A 15689-nucleotide genomic window follows, 5' to 3' on the forward strand; every position below is an offset into this window, starting at 1 on the left:
GCTAAAAATCCTCGGCATACATCTAAAAATCTCTGTAACGAAGTTCGTTGATGGAAGGAAGGAGGCGGGAACGGGCGAACATTTAACAAACTTTAATTAAAAATAAATAAACAAAACGAAAGTAAACCGCGGGCAGCCCCTCACGGACGACTGCCCGCACATACACACACGTAATAAAATGCGGGCAGCCCCTCACGGACAACTGCCCGTACACACACAACAGAACGTAAACAAAACATAACATAAATTCCAGGCCTGGTCCTCTCTTGTCTTTCGCTTCCTTTTGCTCCTCCATTTATGCTCCCATCACTCGGCCGCGAGACGAGACCGGTGTGTCGCGCAGCTGGCACTCATTACTAGGGATGTCCCGATCAGGTTTTTTTGCCCTCGAGTCCGAATCCGAGTCATTTGATTTTGAATATCTGCTGATACCGAGTCCCGATCCGATACTTCTATAATACATAAAAAAAGAATAAAGAAGAGCGAAAAATCGAACCAGGATGTTCCTTATATTTTATTTTATCCACCTTATTTTAACATTTAACAACTCTAACAAACAGAGCACTTCTGTGAGGTAGCTTGAACAATCAAATAATAAATAACACAATTTCTTCACTTTTGGATTTTAGTGCAACAGTAAATATAAAAAAGTCCGGGACCGGAGTTGCGCAGAGCAGGTACAATGGCCATATCAAAAACACCCATACTCTCACAGATGCAGAACAATTCATTATGTTGGTGTGAAATAAACAGTTATGGAAATTAAATTAGATTAAATAATCTGCTCCCAAAAATCCAGAAAAAAGTCAGTTAGTGCCTCAGTGACAACTTCCCTCAGAGAAGACGTCGATCTCAGCTGTCAATCTGTTTTTATAGCATCAAATCGCTAACTAAAACTAAACTTATTTAAAAAACGAACACTTGAAATGAAATCATCATGATGATAACTGCCTACAATAACAAACTAACTTTGGGGAAAAAATATTTGAAGTTTAATTTGATTGAAGTGTAATTAACAATGCTTTTCAGGTTTTGATAGGTCTAACATTAGTTTTTAGGTAGAGAAATTGAATAAAGTAGGCTAATCAAATGTAAAATAGCTGCATATTTAACTGCATGTTTAAATTAAAGACTAATCCTTACAAAAGCTATTCAATCAAGAGCAGTGAGTGATTCCTTATCTTTTGGTTGACATTAAACATACAGCAGTAAAGGCTACTGCCCCTTTAAGACCTAATGGAAGGCTCTGCGTCGTCTTTCTCGACTGTATAAAGTCCTCTTAAGGCATATTCAGACTATGTCTGCTTGGATACTCATCAAGGTGGACATGTTGACATACTTCTTGTGTGAGTTGGTCCGTTTAAGCGCAAGACTTGATAGAGAACTCAATATTTGCGCGCTGTGAGACGAGTGCACGCTTTCGGATAATGCACAGAGACAGATCAGCACGCGTTCTCATTCGCGTCTTCTGGCGAATATACCCGGGTGTTGACTGTGAAAATGACTGCTCATATTAACATACAGCAGCACTCGCATGAATTATCATCAGATGTGAGATGAACTCCTACATATCACACCTTTAGAGGTGTCTTCTGTGCGAGCAGAGCTTCATACATTGCAACACTATTGACAATGGAACTTGCTGCCTGTCAAATTTCACTAATGCAATCGCACCTTAAAGTCACTTTCAAACCAAGCTTTCTGTTGGTCAACATGGTGAAATCAATTGATCAACTTGATCCCACTGCGTAATCAACATGGAGAAAATGTTTGCCTTCTCACAAGTTTTTAATCGCATGGATTCCTATTGAAATAACTAGATTTATCTTGCGAAAGTTTGCAGGACAATGATCGTTCCATTGACTTCCAATCATATGTATTTGAATGCGGGAGACGGGAAATGCGAGCTCATGCTAATTTCAAGTTCTAAAGCTAAAGTTTTGTGAACTCTTCCTCTGCTGTATCATGTGAATGATTTCCTGGAGCTCTACCTTCCTGCAAAGAAGCTCCAAACGTGATTAAACCTGAGCCAGAAAAATAAGATCTTCAGGAGCACTTTATAATTACAGAAAGGTGTGTTGGATCTTAACTCTGCAAGTAGTTCTCCAGGAACAGGATCTGGCACCACTGCTTTAGCTGAATTTGTACAAATTCTAGTAACCGTCTTGAACCCACTGCAAAATATGCATGGGGAACTATTTCACCTTCTTGCAAAAATCCCAGTCGTGTGGATTCCTATTGAAATTGCCAGATTTAGCTCTTGAAAAATTGTCGAAGAATGATGGTCACCAGTGTTGGGAGTAACGCATTACAAAAGTAATACATTACAGTAACTTATTACTTTTTGCTGTAACGAAGTAGTGTAAGGCATTAATAATCAATTTTCAGTAATATTTTACTCGGTACATTTCCAGTAACGCTTGCGTTACCCCCCCCCCCCCCCCCCCCCCAAAAAAAATACAATAAAACGAAAAAGGAAAAAAAGCCGCGATACATTAACGCATGAAAAATGCAAGTTATTACCTGTTCGTGGTCCTTCAATAGCCGCGTGTGGTGTCCAGGTTAGTAATTAAATACTAAATGACAGCTTCTGATATATTTTTGTATAGCGATTTACTTCATTTTCCTTCAATTCAATACTTGAATTCATCTCCCTTTTGCTGGTGTACATTTGGATATTGTGTGACATAGTCCAGTGAAGGCGTACGTGTTTATTGCGGATTTTACAGAAGTGTAAAATGAAGAGGCATGACAGCAACAGACAACAGACAGCCTCTGTGCTCGCGCTGGCCAGTGGAAAAGTGGCTAAAGAAGGTTTAAAGGCTCTGTCGTTTCAAAGAATAGCACAACGACAAGCGCGTCGAAGAACAGACTTATAGTAATACAGTAATTTAGTTCAGTTAGAGAACAGGCCGTTCAAATAAAAACGGAAGGTGTCTGCTATAAGCATGAGCCGAACTTGTGATCTTGAGCTGACAGATGATTGCGGAAGATTTGGTTTCAAAGTGAAATGTAAAAGCGCCTATTAAAGGGGGTTTGTTATTGTGTTGTGTATTTCAATAAGAATAATAGGCTAATTTTAAACCAAATCTAAAATCTGCTTGGCCGCACAGAGCGCGCATTTACTAACGAGCTGTCATTCAAGGTGTACGCGCACTGGCGCGTTTTCAGTTCATATGGAAGCTTAACTTTTATAGGAATTCATTGAAAGCACTCGCTTTGCATCCGCTCCCGTTATTAATGACCAAGCGGCGGTGCGCATGTTCCTTTCGGTTAAACAGAATAGTGATTTAAAAGCCCAGATAGGCTACCGGTGATGTCATCACACTTTGATTAACTGGTGGGAAAATGTCCCCACCGTCTCATCCCTACTGTACATTCGCGAGATGGATGCGCATTGCTTAGTTTATCAGAGATAAGGACAAGAACGTAGGCTAGTCAAATGCAAATGCAGTCAAATACAACCTTTTTCTAAAACCGAAATAACTATCTCGCAACTATGTCGCAACAATAAGAAAAGAACAAATGCGCATATTGTCATAAGAGTTTACACAGTTCTGTTGTGTCTATGAACAGAAGCTATTCCCAGATATTGCCAGATAATCACTTTACCTCTCAAATAATACTTATAACATAGTTGGATCGTCATGATTTCTTGCATTGTCTTGAGCATTCACTTTTTTTGCCAATTCTCTACTGTTAGCCTGGATTGCCCATGTCATTATTCTTCATCATATCGCCTTCTACTGGATATAAAATGCTCTCTGCCTACATTTGAGAATGTTAAGAGCTACTTCTGAAGTTATTTTGGTGAAAGTAACTCAAAAGTAATACAGGAGTAATGTAACGCATTACAATTCTGAGACAGTAACATTGTAATGTAATTAATTACTTTTAAATAGCAGTAATAAGTAATCTATAATATATTAGAGTTTGGAAGTAACTTGCACAACACTGATGGTCACACCACACTTTTTGTTCCATTGACTTTTAATTCATACGCATACAAATAGAAGGAGAACAATTGAAACATTTAATCCAAATAAAGGGCATCAATATGTAAGTACTGTGACAAGTCCTAGATCCTCTAGTACAGTAGACATAGCATAATTTAAATAGAATAGATAAATAGAAAAAATAAATAGAATAGAGAGTGTTATTAATGGTTCAGGTATTGATGAAAAAGATGCGTCTTTAGCCATACCTTGAAAATGGCTAAAGACCAAGCTGCTCAGGTTGAGTTAGGGCATTCCTCTAGCAGGGAACAGGTCAGTGTAAGTGATTATCACAAGGCGCCATTTATTTGCAGAATGCAAGCTTCTTGAGGTCTGAAGTACTAGTGAGTTCAAGTATATGGGTGCAGTGCCAGTGGTTGTTCTGTAGGCAAACATCAGTGCCTTAAATTTGATCTGAGCAGTTATTGGCAACCATTGCAAATTGATGAAGATAGGTGCGATGTGAGCTCTATTTGGCTTGTTAAAGACCACTCTCACTGCCGCATTCTGGATCAGCTGCAGAGGTTTAACAGCACGCTCTGGTAGGCCTGCCAAGAGAGCATTACAATAGTCCAGCAAAAAAGTTTGGACAAAGAGTTGTGTAGCATACAGGAAAGGCCTGATCTTCCGAATGTTGAAAAGGTACATCTGCAGGATTGGGTAGTTCTAGCAGTGTGGTCTTTGAAGTTTAACTGATCATCAATCAACTCCAAGCTGTCCTTGGAAGGAGTTATGGGTGATGAGCCTAGCTGAATGAGAAGATGTGATGAAGTGTTGGGTTGGCCGAAAGCACAAGAAGTTCTGTCTTGCAAAGTTGAGTTGAAGGTGATGTTCCTTCATTTTGCAAGAAATATCTGTTAGGCAGGCTGAGATGTGAGCAGCTACAGTTGGATCATCTGACTACAATGAGAGGTAGAGATGGAGAAGAGAAATTGTCCCAGCACTGAGCCCTGAGGGACCCAAGTAGCTAGTTATTGCAACTTAGACACCTGACCCCTCCATGTCATCCTGAAGAACATATCTAGGAGGTAAGACTTGAACCACTGAAGTGTGGTTCCTGAGATTCCCTTTGTCGAGCCTGCTTGAATGCTGTGGAAAAGGAGTGTGAAGAGATGTGTTGATGATGTGAGTGAGTGCAGGTACAACTGAAGAAGAAATGGCTTGAAGGAGATGAGTGGGGATAGGATCAAGCAGGAGAAGGATGATAGAAAAAGGATGAGTTTGGAGATGTCTGCCTCCAAGTGTGGAGAGAAGGAGGGGAGTGTGTGTGTGTGTGTGTGTGTGTGTGTGTGTGTGTGTGTGTGTGTGTGTGTGTGTGTGTGTGTGTTTGAGACATGGATGAGAGTGGAGCAAAGAGTGTGTATGTGCTCAAAGTCTTTTGTGAGTCTTGCTTAAATATGACCACGCCTCTTACAGTTTTATTTCCTTTAATTAGTTCTCATTTAACTGCCAGAAAGACTAATTATTTATTTGAAATGGCTTTGTGTAATTGTAATGACCTGTCATCAACATTTTTCATGTTGCTATTTGGTTTGAAAATTAAATTAAGATGAACAAATTGCTCTGTGGATATGCAATTTGTAAATGTGATAATATTTTGACATGTAAATGCAGCTGTGATTCAAAATCACAAAATGTTTTTAACACCATAACCTCATTAAATGATGATAAGACCACCAGATTTGATGAGCCTCCTTCCATGTTACTCGCGTCTGCTGCGTTTGAAGAGACTTTTAGGAAGAATATTAGACTACGGTATTTATTGCCTGTAATTTGCCTCAGTCAAGCTGTGGAGAGGTGACAGGCAGAAATGAGAACACAGACCCTACTTTGTGTTTGTTAATTCATTAATCAGAATGAAAAATCCCCAGCTGCATGAGACACATCATAGTCAGAGAGGCGAAGAGACTACTCATGTTCGCAGAATATTATAGTTGCCATCCATACATTTTTGGTTTTTAAAATCCCTCCAGTGATTCCACATTCTGTCATTTCCTGTCTGTGATGCCTAATAATTGGCTCCTTGTGGACCACAGGAAGCAATCACTGAGGCATTAACTAATGAGGGTCTAAATAAATGAATAGACACATGAACACCGAGCAAACAGACTCTTACATACAATCTCATTCCTCCTGAGGTTTACAAACATTTTATCCTTCTCCCGGTCTCTCTTTTTAAAGGTTTTACTGCTGGGTCTTGAGCAGAGGATCTAATGTATGCCATTTTAATCTTTTCTTTCTCACTGGGCACCATGTTTGCTCTGGTGTGTGATCACTGCCTTATTTAATAAAAATACTCGATTAATGTTAGATACACATTAACTCAGACTGGGATGTTAAGGGTCTTCATATTTTATGGGGGCATTCCATAGATATAATGACTTTTATTCTGAACAAACTGCCTATTCTATCCTCTAACCCAGGGGTGTCCAAACTCGGTCCTGGAGGGTCACTGTCCTGCAGAGTTTAGCTCCAATTTGCCTCAACACACCTACCTAGAACCCTTTGTTGATCTTAGTTGATCTTAGTATTCCTAATAAAGGCTACAACATACTCCACAAGAACAGAGAAAAAAGTTCTCGCTCCCAGGGCTGCGAGAACAAAATTACGTCATTTTGTTCTCAAAGCCCTGGTTTGGGAGTTCTCGCAGCTTGTTCTCAACACATCGCCTGAGCAGAACTTTTTCTTGAGGGTGTCCGATAACTATAGTATGATTGGTCACATATTTAAAGTGGGCAGGGTTAATGCGGAGAAACGCAGATGATCGGCACCTCAGATGAAGCACAATCATTCGAATATACTCCAGGGTTTCTACTGATACAAAGCCATATGCTAATCACTGAAGTAACCCTTTAACATAACGACGGCCGAGTTGTGCTTGCGTGCTCCTAGTAAACAGAAGCTGGTGAACGGCAGTCCTTCGAATCAGCTTTGACCGGATACGCCGATAGTTTAATCTGTCAACTAGCGCTTCACCTTTGTTGCTCTGGTTTGTTGTAGTGCTATCCAATTGTATGCAGAGGGAGTTTGAAAGACAACCGTTTATCCCGCCTCTCGAATTGAGCCCTGTCAATGAGTTTCCAGACCAGACATCTAGATGTGGGTCTGGCTTGTCAGGCTAACAGAAGTAGCTACAGATCTTTTCTTCCGTATTTGTGACGCACACACGAGTGAACGCATTATTGAAAAATGTGGGGACTTCTACAGTTCTACGGTCTCTTGCTGATGATGACGGGACAGACAAAGGCAGGTCTGAATGCAAAATCGACTGTAAGAAATGGACGGGGTCTAAGCAGACAAAAACGATTCGCATCAGGCCTTGAGCCAAGACATTCTGATTAAAAATACAGTATTTTCAGTATTTAAAAATAAATACATAAAAGAAATATGGATGAATCATTCACAATAAGATCGACAATATGCATTTATGAATATCCATTTTATACCACCGTTAACAGTCCTGAAGTGGCCATGTCACGGTCTAGATCTCAATCTAACTACTACAAATGCATAGCTTACAATAAATCATACTCTAAAACCCAGAAGAAATAGTGTCATCTTGTGAATTTGTGCATCGTGGTGCTGTAACACTTGCAGTTCTGTGAGTACGCTGTATAGCTCTCTTTTCTCAGCCTATGGAGAGAGAGAGAGAGAGAGAGAGAGAGAGAGAGAGAGAGAGAGAGAGAGAGAGAGAGAGAGAGAGAGAGAGAGAGAGAGAGAGAGAGAGAGATTGCCGAGAGAGAAAGGGGAATTTAATAAATTAGATCTAATATAGGCGCCGGGCCGGTCTCCTAGCAACCCACCAGAGCCCTGTCTGCCGAGGGCTGTGTGAAGACCTCCTCCGGCCGTATGCTGAGACAACCCATAGAGCACTGCTTCTCGTCCCTCTCTGTTGCTATCGTATAGCTCAAGTGCTGTACCTCAAGACAGCAAAACACACTCCCACAGATTAACCTCATATCTGTGTGTGACTCAGAGATGAGATTGTAATGAACTCGCAAGGTTGAGCAATTTGTGATGTCTGTAGCGGTATGACACATCTCAGGTGTTTCTTAAAAGTAAACTAAATAACTCACCGCCTTGGGTAAATACCACGCAGTCTGGCGTATGAACAATATGAGAATCCTTTAACACATTAACAGGAGAGGCGCACCATCCATGGTGTTTTTTTCCAATAAAAATTGCACTCATACATATTGCACACACTGGGAGACACTCAACAATATTATTGATTTGCCTGCACTGACACTATTGACTGAGATCTAAACTGAGCTGGATGATGACATCACTGTTTTCTTCAGACGAATGGAACTCTTTCCATAATTAATGATCTTTTATTGAACCGAACTGAATCAACACTGAGCTGATTGTGACAGAGACAATTGTATTTTCCTGTTTATCCATGTAAAACTGCTTTGAAACAATCTGTATTGTGGACGGATCAGGCATAACATTATGACCATGTAATATTGTGTTGGTCCCCCTTCTGCGGCCAAAACAGCCCTGACCCGTCAAGGCATGACCTCCACTAGACCCCTGAAGGTATGCTGTGGTATCTTGCACCAAGATGTTTGCAGCAGATCATTTAAGTCATGTAAGTTGCGAGGTGGGTGCTCCGTGGATTGGATTTGTTTGTTCAGCACATCCCACTGATGCATGATTGGATTGAGATCTGGGTATTTTGGAGGACAAGTCAACACAGCAAACTCGTTGTGCTCCTTTAAGGTGTCCTAGAATGACAAATTGAATGAATTGAATGAATTGCCAGAATGAATTGTCATAGTGAAATAATAAGAGTTCAGTACATGGACATCACATACTGTGAGTCTCAAACATCATTGCCTCCTAACCTCTTATGTAAATCTCATAAATCAAAAACTCCACGGAAAAAAAAGTGCTTCTCAACATAAACCCAACCGTGACGTAAGCGTTTGAGATCATTTATATGCACGTCCCCAAACATTTGCATCAGTCCAAACTTGTTCATTGTCAGGCGGAAATGGCAATTCATCAAGCGTCACTTGAGGATAGCAAAAACGGCTCTCATGACACACGTCGTGTTTATGCTGAGCAGGGGACTGTTGTCATATGTCAACAGTCATGGTTGAGGTTTATTATAATCGGATACCACAACAAATCATTTGTTTGTTCGGCTCATTTCAAGCAAACTTCACTCAGCGTCTTAAGCGGCAACTATATATAGTGATTTATCCACTTATTGACTAGCTGTTTAAACAATTTCTGATTAAATTGAAAGTTTCTTAGAGAGACCGCATTCTCTAGATGACGCAAGATGCTAGTACAGTTACAATAGCAAACTCCAAGTACCATACAAAACTAAATAGTTTGTCTAATGACAGGTTAATATTATTTTGTATTACAAAATACAACCGTAGACACTTTGCTTAAAGATCGCTATACGAGCATACAGGGTTTTTTTCACTGAAAAGCTCTGTTTGGGGGTTTTAATGACTGAAATCTGACAACCGCACGAACACGAGCTCTTTCTCGCGTGCGGATGATCTGAAAACACCAATAAACAAGTAAGCTACATTTTTATCAATCTCCATTTGAGATGTTTTTGCTTAAAGTGTCATTTAGTCGGTCTGTGTTCTGTCAGGATGGTCAGGACTCACAAGCTGAACAGCTGAACTGCTTGAGCTGTGAGCTGCTGAAATAATCCAATCCGAGCAGAGCTCAACATTAATATTCATGACTCTTCCAAATAAGGCAAAAACAGAGCATTACATCCTAGGGACAATTTATAGGGTTGTAAATGGACCTGTAAAACTGTATCTGGACAATTTTTGCCCTTAAATAAGCCACATACCCTCTATGTAGATATCAGAGAACAATTTAACATATTGTTTCAACTCATTCTAGGTCACCTTTAAACTATACCTGAACCATTTTTTGCTTTGTTGCAGGGCACATTACGTACATGCCGCATAAGGCAGGGTACATAACATAATTCATCAGACCAGGTAACCTTCTTCCATTGCCTCATGGTCCAGTTCTGATGTTCACATGCCCACCCACTGTTGGAGCTTTCAGCAGTGGACGGGGTCAGCATGGGCACCCTTACAGGTCTGCGGCTATGCAGCTCCATATGCAACAAGCTGCGAAGCACTATTTATTCTGAAACCTTTCTATCAGAACCAGCATTAACTTCTTGAGCAATTTGAGCTACAGTAGCCCATCTATTTGATCGGACCACACGTGCCTTGGCCACCTGCCCATGACCCCGTTGCCAGTTCACCACTGTTCCTTCCTTGGACCGCTTTTGATAGATACTGACCACTGCAGACCGGGCAGGAACATCCCTCAAGAGCTGCAATTTTGGCGATGCTCTGACCCAGTCGTCTAGCCATCACAATTTGGCCCTGGTCAAACTCGCACAAATCCTTACGCTTGCCCATTTTTCCTGCTTCTAACACATCAACATTGAGGACAAAATGTTCACTTGCTGCCTAGTATATCCCACCCACTAACAGGTGCTGTAATGAAGAGATAATCAGTTTTATTCACCGCATCTATTCAATTCATAATATTATGCCTGATCAGTGTATAAAGCGCTGTATAAATAAAGGTGACTTGACATTGTCTTAAAGGGATAGTTCACCCAAAAATTCTTTCATAATTGATTTACCATCATGCTGTTCCAAATCTGTATTAGTTCTTCTGTGAAATTTACAAAAGTCAAGTCACCTTTATTTACAGTCTTGTTCAAAATAATAGCAGTACAATGTGACTAACCAGAATAATCAAGGTTTTTAGTATATTTTTTATTGCTACGTGGCAAACAAGTTACCAGTAGGTTCAGTAGATTGTCAGAAAACAAACAAGACCCAGCATTCATGATATGCACGCTCTTAAGGCTGTGCAATTGGGCAATTAGTTGAAAGGGGTGTGTTCAAAAAAATAGCAGTGTCTACCTTTGACTGTACAAACTCAAAACTATTTTGTACAAACATTTTTTTTTTCTGGGATTTAGCAATCCTGTGAATCACTAAACTAATATTTAGTTGTATGACCACAGTTTTTTAAAACTGCTTGACATCTGTGTGGCATGGAGTCAACCAACTTGTGGCACCTCGCAGCTGTTATTCCACTCCATGATTCTTTACCAACATTCCACAATTCATTCACATTTCTTGGTTTTGCTTCAGAAACAGCATTTTTGATATCACCCCACAAGTTCTCAATTGGATTAAGGTCTGGAGTTTGGGCTGGCCACTCCATAACATTAATTTTGTTGGTTTGGAACCAAGACTTTGCCCGTTTACTAGTGTGTTTTGGGTCATTGTCTTGTTGAAACAACCGTTTCAAGGGCATGTCCTCTTCAGCATAGGGCAACATGACCTCTTCAAGTATTTTAACATATGCAAACTGATCCATGATCCCTGGTATGCGATAAATAGGCCCAACACCATAGTAGGAGAAACATGCCCATATCATGATGCTTGCACCTCCATGCTTCACTGTCTTCACTGTGTACTGTGGCTTGAATTCAGAGTTTGGGGGTCGTCTCACAAACTGCCTGTGGCCCTTGGACCCAAAAAGAACAATTTTACTCTCATCAGTCCACAAAATGTTCCTCTATTTCTCTTTAGGCCAGTTGATGTGTTCTTTGGCAAATTGTAACCTCTTCTGCACATGCCTTTTTTTTAACAGAGGGACTTTGCGGGGGATTCTTGAAAATAGATTAGCTTCACACAGACGTCTTCTAACTGTCACAGTACTTACAGGTAACTCCAGACTGTCTTTGATCATCCTGGAGGTGATCATTGGCTGAGCCTTTGCCATTCTGGTTATTCTTCTATCCATTTTGATGGTTGTCTTCCGTTTTCTTCCACGTCTCTCTGGTTTTGCTCTCCATTTTAAGGCATTGGAGATCATTTTAGCTGAACAGCCTATCATTTTTTGCACCTCTTTATAGGTTTTCCCCTCTCTAATCAACTTTTTAATCAAAGTACGCTGTTCTTCTGAAAAATGTCTTGAACGACCCATTTTCCTCAGCTTTCAAATGCATGTTCAACAAGTGTTGGCTTCATCCTTAAATAGGGGCCACCTGATTCACACCTGTTTCTTCACAAAATTGATGACCTCAGTGATTGAATGCCACACTGCTATTTTTTTGAACACACCCCTTTCAACTAATTCAACTAATTGCCCAATTGCACAGCCTTAAGAGCGTGCATATCATGAATGCTGGGTCTCATTTGTTTTCTGACAATCTACTGAACCTACTGGTAACTTGTTTGCCACGTAGCAATAAAAAATATACTAAAAACCTTGATTATTCTGGTTAGTCACATTGTACTGCTATTATTTTGAACAAGACTGTATATAGCATTTTTACAATGCTAATTGCTTTAAAGCAGCTTCAGTGTTAACAGGAAAATAATGCAATAGAATTTGATTTGGCTGTACAGCCGCTCTGGAGAAAATGATGATGTTATCAGCTCATTTCAATTATCATGCAGGCAGATCAGTACTATAGTTAAAATCTGAAAACACTGGCAAGGAACCAAAACTCCTTCAGGGCCAGAATGGAGGAAAAAAAAACCTTGAGAAACCAGGCTCAGTTGGGGTGCCAGTTCTTCTCTGGCCGAAGAACAAAAAGTGTATGCTTATAATTCTGGCAACATTACAGGTCAGAAGTCATATTAGATCTACAGATATTTGTAAGATTATTTGAAAGATTGGAGTCGTTACGCTGGAGACGGGTTTAATAAGGATATCGGGTCAATGCGACATTTACATTCTTGTCAGAGAATAGATTTTAAAATTCTCCTCTTCGTCTATAAATCACTTCATAACAAAGCGCCTGTCTATCTATCAGAACTCCTTCACTCCTATACTCCTTCCAGAAGACTCCGTTCTTGTGATCATGCTTTGCTGGTCGTTCCACGCGCTAGACTGAAGCGTAGAGGTGAGCGTGCATTTGCGGTAGCAGGGCCACGACTCTGGAGTACCCTGCCTTTAGAGATCAGGCTGGCCCCTACCCTGTCTATTTTTAAGTCACTGTTAAAAACTTTTCTATTTTCTTTAGTGTACTGATTACCCTGATGTGTTTAACTTTTAAAAGTTGTGCTTTTAATTTTTTTACTCTGTTCTGGTTTTATTTCTATGTATGTATGCTATTCTTGACCTTCTGTAAAGCACTTTGGCCAGCCTGGGGGCTGTGGGAAATGTGCTATATAAATAAAATTGAACTTGAACTTTACGGGGGGAGTAAATAAAGATATTTTGAAGAATATTTCAACCATAGACTGTAAAAAAATATGGAAAGTTTACATGCAATCAAATAATATATTATTAATCAGAGTGACGACACAATCACACTCAAAAGCCTTCATATACACCTTAATCGATCCAAATGAGCTCAATCCAAATTAAATTTCAACCCGATTGAAAGGCATGGTTTATTCCTTTTCTAATCCGATCGAGAGAACATGTAAACACTTGATTGGATTGAACAACGGAACTGGAAAGGACTGTGCACGTGCAATGACATAGAAATGGCATAATGATGTATGACACGCAATGTAATGTAAGAAGCAATGTAGGAGAATAGTTTGCACAAACAGCGGGAAACTGTATATTCATGCTGTGTGCGCATGTCAAAGAATAAATTCTGATTAGAAGCTTGTGGCATATAAACACGCACATCAGCCCGATCACTTTATTTATCGTTTAACTAACTAAAACCAAACTTATTGGTAAAACAAACACTTGAACATATGTCAGCATGATAAGAAATACATAAAATGACAGAAACCGTCTTTAGACAAAAATTATTTGAAGTGTAATTGATCTTTGGCCGAGTACATGGAGAGGGCGGGGTCTATGACCTATAGCTGACAGGGGGTGATCAAAATGTTTTGGCTGCACTTTTCAGGACGTGTTCTGGATTATTTTTGTCCATTCAGTGAAATTCAATGGGTTCTATAACAACACTGGAATTTTATGGTCAAAAAACATAGTGCCCTCCACAATTTTAAGATGCACCCCTGTTTAAGATGTGGTCATGGACTTCTAAAAATTCTCCTTTTTTTTTTTAAACAACAAAGAACCAAAATGCAAAAAAAAAAGAGACAAATCCTACCTTTTGTTTAAGTAGCTACATTACTTTGGTGGTAAAAAAAATCACAGATTTGGAAAGAAAAAACCCCCCCTTGAAATCATGTGTCCCACAATTACTGGAACCCCTGATGTTAATACTTTGTTCCACCCCCTTTTGCCAACAAGAGATCACTTAATCTTCTCCTATAACATTTCACAAGATTGGAGAACACAGAGAGAGGGATCTTTGACTATTCTTCGTTGCACAATCTTTCTAGATCATAGTGTCCTGGGTCGTCTCTTATGCACTCTCGTCTTTAGCTCGCCCCACAGGTTTTCGATTGGGTTGAGGTCTGGTTAATGAGATGGCCATGGGAGGACCTTGAGCTTGTGACTGCTGAACCATTTTTGTGTAGATTTTTTCCACATGTTTTGGATCATTATCCTGGTGATGACGACCCATCTTCAGCATTCTGGCAGAGGGCATCAGGTTTTTATTTAAAATGTCCTGGTAGTTCAAAGCATTCATAATGCCATGCAACCTAACAAGGTTCCAAGGGCCTTTGGAAGCGAAACAGGCCCACAGCATCACAGATCCTCCACCATACTTCACGGTGGGCATGAGGTGCTTTTCGGCACACTAATCTTTTGTTTTACGCCAGACCCACTTAGAGTGTCTGTTGCCAAAAAGCTCAATCTTAGTCTCATCTGAACAAAGCACACGATCCCAGTTGAAGTCCCAGTACCGCTTAGCAAACTCCAGACGTTTACGCTTGTGAGTGTTAGTGAGAAAAGGCTTTTTCCTTAAATCCCTCCCAAACAGCTTGTTGGCATGTAGAGAGCATCTGATGGTTGTTTTGGAGACTTTGTGACCCCAAGATTCCACTCTTTGATGCAATTCTGTGACAGTCAGCTTAGGACATTTTTTTACTTCTCTTACCATCTTCCTCACTATGTGTTGTGGCAAGATAAACTTGGGACGTCTTCCAGCCTTGTTTTTCACTGTTTAGTTGTTTTAAACTTCTTAATGATTCCTCTGACTATAGATACGGGGAAGTTAAGGCGAGTGGCTATTTTCTTGTAGCCATTGCCTGACTTATGAAGGTTGACACACATCTGCCTGTTTTCTTGTCTTTGCCATGTTGAAAAATGGGTAAGAGAATTAGGCCTCTGTGTCACATCATATTTATACCCCAGGGAAGCAGGAACTCATGAATTACTAATTAAAATTTCCTAGATAGTCTAACCAACTTAAGCAACTACAGAAAAATATATTTAGAAAAAAATAAATTAAATTTTTCAGAGGAATTGTTCGGGGGGCCAATAATTGTGGGACACATGATTTCAAGTTTTTTTTTTCTCCTAAATGTGTGATTTTTTTTTACCACCAAAGTAATGTGCTTAAATGAAAAGTTGGATTTTTCTATTTTTTTGCATTTGGGTTCTATGTTGTTTTTAAAAAAGGGAGAATTTTTAGAAGTCCACAACCACATATTAAACAGGGGTGCCAATAATTGTGGAGGGGACTGTAAATATCTTTTTAAAAATGTCTCTTTTACCTATTAAAGTCTATACTTCTATCTCCCAATAGATTTTGAATGAGTTTTTTTCCCCTTGAAAATGTCC

Source organism: Pseudorasbora parva, chromosome 7 (genome assembly GCF_024679245.1).
Source record: "Pseudorasbora parva isolate DD20220531a chromosome 7, ASM2467924v1, whole genome shotgun sequence".
NCBI classification, from domain to species: Eukaryota; Metazoa; Chordata; class Actinopteri; order Cypriniformes; family Gobionidae; genus Pseudorasbora; species Pseudorasbora parva.